This window comes from Mustela lutreola, chromosome 1 (genome assembly GCF_030435805.1).
Source record: "Mustela lutreola isolate mMusLut2 chromosome 1, mMusLut2.pri, whole genome shotgun sequence".
Taxonomy (NCBI): Eukaryota; Metazoa; Chordata; class Mammalia; order Carnivora; family Mustelidae; genus Mustela; species Mustela lutreola.
The window spans coordinates 187,837,624-187,843,623 of NC_081290.1; positions in this window are offsets into that span (position 1 = coordinate 187,837,624).

Here is a 6,000-nt window from a genome sequence, read left to right on the forward strand (position 1 = left end):
CCAACTTCAGATGGGCTCTGAAAACTGCCACCGTTTTGGGGAGAGCAGAAGGCAGGGAGGAAGGGGTGCTAACATCTCCAAAAAAGCTTTTAACAGAGACCATCATTTCCCTCCAAGAATCAATGCATTTTAATTCATACGAAGATATTTGTCTGCTGCTCCGTTCCTTCGAGGCGTAGAGACACGTTTAACAAAACAAGTCAGCCTCGCGTGGAGACAAACGCGCCAGCTTCTCCCTGAAATTACTGGAAGTTCATTTTCAAAAGCCGTCCTGTTTTCTGGGAATCAATGCATATCAACTAAAATCAATAGTTTCTCCGTGCGGATGGGCTGAGACACCAAACTGATGTAGCGTTCCAGTGCATTTGTATCCAAATCTAGACGTTCTCAACAAGTCAATGAATTTAAGCGCCTGCCAGTGTCTTTTCACTTAAAACTAATCTGTTTGCTGATCGGACTGCACATTTCCAGAGTGCGTAGTAATATACTCTGTGTGTTTACCAGATCCAATGTACATTAACTCAAATAAAAATATTTCCACTTCACTTAAAATTGAGTTTGTCCCAACTTCAGCAATGCTCATGGGAATTAACCCTAGCCAATCAGCCTGGCCAGCTCTCCGAGAGAAAAAGATTCCACCTCCTCCATCGGGCCCCAAGGGTGTGGTCTCTCTGGGGCTGACTCATGGGTTCTGGAACAAAGTGCTTCTGGCTTCTGTGAACCATAAGCTCCAGGACTAGAAGCAACACTGCGGGATTTGTTTGGTCTACTCACCTCTGCCTCCAAACCACACATCTCCCCGCAAGCCATTCTACAGAAGGGGGCCCCTCTTCCGTTCCTAGCATCACCCAGAAGAATCTTCCTGTGGTCAGTCGCTCCTCAATGGCAAAATGTTCAGCCGAAGGCTCTTTTCTGCAGAGCCACTTACAGAACACCTACTATATTGAAAGCTCCGTGGAGATTCAAAGCAGTAAGAAAGAAAACAGAGCCTGCATTCCCTCAGCGAATGGTCTAGCAGTGGAAGTGCCTAGTCTGTGTTCAGATGGTCAGTCTGCAAATGTTCCCTGAGCTCCTCCTGTCCAGGTTCGGTGCTAAGCACAGGGAGACAGAGATGGACTTATTACAGGAAGCCCATTGCCTACAATTCCCCCAAGAGAAACATCAAGGGTATCGATACAAAAAATCAGTCATTCATTATACGCGTATGCAAAGGACTACAAGGGGACAATCCAGGGTGCTGGGGGAGCAAATAGCAGCAGCGAAACGAGTGATGGAGAGGGAGGCAGTGGGGAGGGGGCAGTGAGCATGCCTGCTGCGCACTAGACCCTGTATCACCACTTTCACATTCACTGAAGTCAAATTATTATATAATTATTTTTAAATTAAATTTAAATCATTTATGAGAGAGAGAGAGAATGAGCGGGGCGGGGGGCAAGGGAGACAAGGAGATGCCCCAGTGAGTGCAGAGCCTAATGTGGGGCTCGATCCCACAACCCTGAGCCAAAATCAAGCTGGATGCTTAACCGACTGAGCTACCCAGGCGCCCCTATAATAATTTATGTCATCCCCACAAGTTTGCAGGGAATTGCTGGGATTCCCACTTTGCAGGTGGAGAAACTGAGGCTGGAGTTCTCTGAGACGACTAATAAGGGACACTCATCCTAGGAGAGCAAATTAGCCAACCTGGCAGAGCCATGATTCAAGTCCAGGAATAAAAGATGCTGGGTCTGTGCCTTCCGCACTGCGCCACCTGCCCCTCAGCCACAAGCCAATGAATAACACAAGCCATTATGTGTTCTGAGAGAAAACCACACAACCAGAGAGGCGGTGTGTATGTGGATTTAGAAGACTCAGGTCTTAATCAAAGAAGTCCTCTCAAAAAGGAAGGAAGGAAGGAAGGAAGGAATAGAAAAAGGAAGGCTTCCCAGAGATGGTGACTCTGGAACCAAGTCAGAAACATACTAAGGGAGGGAATGGTCCCCCACAAGAGGCACACCCGGGACAAAGGCTCAGAAGCAGAAATAAATGCTCTTTCAGTGGGGAGTGAAGAGACCAGGCCAGGCTCAAGGAGCTTCCCTGCGTGGAGGACAGACGGGAGATACACCTGGATAGGGAGCACGAAACCAGGTTCTAGAAGACCACGAGTGTCCCACACAAGGGGCGTGTTCTTAGATCGGATCCCAGGTTCCAAGCTGGCGCTGGCCTTGAAGAAGCAGAGGGGTGAGAATCCACGGCCTGCCCCCAGCCACCCAGACCCAGTCCTCCCCTGACTCCATTGGCCCCTCTTCCCGGCCTCTCCCTGATGCTGGTAGCTCAGGGATGCTGCTGAGAGGGCTGGTCCCCAGCTCTGAGAAGCTTCAAGGCATCACCATGGAGACGCTCCAGGCCGCCAGCCACAAAAAAGGAGCTGTGAGTTCCTTTGCTCACCTGGGACTCCGAGCTAACGAGGAGGTGGCAAAAGTGTTTCATTTTCTCTCTTCTTCGTGTTCTCTCTGAAAAAAGAGGGAATTTATACAGACAAACAAACCCCACCCTAGCCTGGAAAGAAGCTGCTGGGCCCGCCCTTCCCTGGTGGATGGTCTCCTCCTAAGAGGAGAAGGGGGAAGCCTGGACCCGGAGATCTACAGCGGGATGTTCATCCCTACAAGGGGATGGAGGGGCCAACAGGAAGCCGAGGGTGGCTCACCTTCTCCTACCCAAATCGAGAGGCAAGCCTAGAGCCGTGGGTGTGAATGTAAGTTGATACCTTTGGGCTCACTGGTTTTGGAGTTCTGAAACGCAAACAGCCTTTATAATTGCCTCCAAGACCGGAATCCTTTATATTGGGGTAAATAATGTGAATTGGGCCCACCAGGAGGCTCCCGGCATCCTCCCCACCCAACAGGTGCATCATGGACTAAGCCTCCCGGTACCACTCGTCCCCACTTAAGCAGCCCAGGGAATCCTGACTGGGTATGAAAGGACCAGGATAGTCTCTGAATGTGGAGAAGGAAAACAGGAGAGGGGGATGGGGGTGCCAGGATACCCTGAAACAGGGCTGGGGGCAGGATGTGGAAAGGAAGAAGGTTGCTTCTGCATAGGGAAGGGAAGAGAATGGGAGTGCCTCCAGCCAGCAAGCAATCTTCACACATGCATTGTCGTTCTCTTCTGCAAAGGGGTGAGAAGAGGGGAGGGGGAGAGGCGGCACCAAGAGGGAGCAGGCGGGAGAGGTGAGAACTCCAGCATCTTCAGACCTGCCCACACGGCTGGCTTCTCTGCTGTGTGCAATACCTCATCTCACAGCCATTAGCCCACAGGAAAAATGGAAGCCGGACACCCCGAAGGGTGAGAAAATGAAGAGAAGGGCTGCACACAGATGTACGTGCGCTTGAACATCTTGGGAGAGATGGGGCCCAGCCTGGGGCTGTCCAGTCCCCGAAAGGCCAGAATCCTTGGAGTGGCAAAGAGACCAGCACAGCTGTCACTCCCACAGCCCCAGAAACACCGAATGGACAAAGTCTCCCTGTTTAGTCTGAACTCTTTTCTCTTTCTCTGAGTTCTCCTGGAGGAAAAGGGACCCAAATCCCCTTGCAGTCTACCCCAGCCCCTCCTAGCTCCTGAGCAAAGAGCAGTAAACTGGGAAGCTGGGGGAGGGGAGCACAGATCCCGACAGCTTTCTACCCAGAGTGTGCAATGGCTCCCATCTCACTCATGATAAAAGAGAAAGCGCTATAGGATCTGCACACACACCCCTCCGGCCTGTTTCCTTTCTGAAATCCCTTGGGACTTTGCCTCTTACTTGCTCTGATCTAGCTGCAGCCTCTTCTTTTCACTCCTCAAACATGCCAGTGCCCTTGGGCCTCAGGGCCTTTGCACCTGCTATTTCCTCTGGGCAGAACACTTGCCTCAGATGTCTTCAGCCCTCACTCCCCTGGGACCGTATTTCAACATTATGTTCTCAGTGAGCTTTCTTGGTTACCCTCCCTAAAACCGCAGCCACTCCAACGCTCCCTGCCCTTCTTCCCTACTCTACTTTGTCTTAGCTTTTATGACCACCTCTGCTTACTCATTCACACAGTGTACTCTCTGTGTCCCTCCCTGGAGTGCACATTCCATGAAGGCTGGGGGTTTGTCTGTTTTGTTCTCAGAAACCAGAGGCATCCTGGCAGATGGCAGGCCCTACGTAACTACACATTGAATGACAGAAACATCCCTAAGCCTGCCCCCCCCCACTTCCCCTGTGGTACCTATAGCAATGCCCCTTCTAAGTACCTCTGAAGACACCAGCCCTCCTAGAAAATTACCTCTCCTTTGGATCCAGACTCAGATTGACAGGAGAGAGGGGACAGGGATAGCAGAGTGGGGAACCTCCGCTGCCAGGTCCAGAGGAGACAGAATATATGTGCGGGGTCATGCCTCTTGGATGGAAATCCCACAAATTCCTGAAGGCACCATCGCCATGCAAGGAACAAATTCATCTTGCTCACTAGTCTTCAATCTGGTACACATGTGCACACATGCACACACACACACACACACACACACACCCTCTGTTTCCTTTCAAAGTCACTGAGGTTTGAGGAAAAGAACCCCAGAGTCAGCCCGGTGTGTGTTCCAGCCCCTGAGCCGTCACTCTCTGCTGTGTTTGGGGCCAGCAGGCATCTCTCTCAGTTCTGGAAGCCTGGCTTTCTTCCCTGAGAAATGGGGCCAAACGTGCCCTCGGGTGGTACTGGGTGTGGCCGCCTTTGTGACATCAGCCTGCTGAAAACACTCTCAATGCCTCTGCTCCTGGCCAGTCTCACTGACTCCTACCTACCGTGGGTGAGGATGGGTCTGGGGGACTGGAAAAGCAAGAGCAAATGGGAGAGAAATAACCCCACGAGAGTAGCCCACGAGGCAAAGCACTGCACCATTCCAGCTGAACCAATTTTCCACTGGAGAAAAACCCTTCTGCAAGTTTGGTTTAATAATGAGCGCCACAAACTCCAACCAGTGGCCCCCAGGCCTGGGTGCAAACCCAGTCCACCCACGCCTCGCTTGAGCTGGTGGGACCAAGGACAAGGGCATGCAGTTTTCTGGCGGATCAGCCAGGAGCCCACGATGATGTGCGGGCGGCCGGGGCGAGGGCGGCGCGGGACCCAGGCAGCCGGGCCACGGTGGGCATTCTCGGCCCAGCTGGGCGAGGCTGGGCATCGTTTCTAATTGAGCCTATCGTGTGCAGCGCTGGCTGTCGCTGGCGGCTCGAGCCATTTGATGTCGTTGAGCCTTTTGGAGAAAGGAGCAGGGTAGGAGGAAAGAGGCAAAGACAGGAGAAACAAAAGGAGTTTCGTAGCAGGACTTCAAAAAAGCCAAGTGCTTGAAAAGATCTTTGCTAAGGTTCTGACCTACTTTGCATGCGGATAAGCCATCTCTTTCACTTTAAAAGAAAAAATCCCACACCAAGTGGCCAGAGCTCTATTCAGGAGAACCGGGGCGGCACTGCAGAAAGGGGCTTTAGTGCTGTAATCAGAGACCATTTAGGAGCCATGATTTGGGTAATTATATAAGATTTCAGCCTCTCTTCTTCCAGGGCCATGCATAGCGCTAGATGACAGGCTGTCGGAGGTAAGACAGCCGAGGCTGAAAGAGGGCAAACCTCTGCACCCCAGGTCAGCCGGTCACACCCTTGGCTCCGACACCACCTAGCTGTGTGACCTTGGCTTTGTGACCTAGACTTTCAGAGACCTGCCCTTCTTTGTCATGTTTCCACCTCCGATGACGAATCAGGTCACGGCCACCAGCGAACCCTCCCTCGTCCGGGGGCCACCACGCTGTAGGTGCCCCGTCATGGTGACTTTCTCCTCCCTGCCTTCTAGAATGAATCTGGAAGAGCCATCCTATCCTGCTCATAGACGCTGCGGATTGATTAACACCAACGAGGGTCTCTAGCACCCAGGGATGGAAACAGAAGCAGAACTGGGGCTTCCCAAGGAAGGGGCAGACTCAACAGCTGGTAGACGCTCAGCCTGAAGGCCCCAGGCA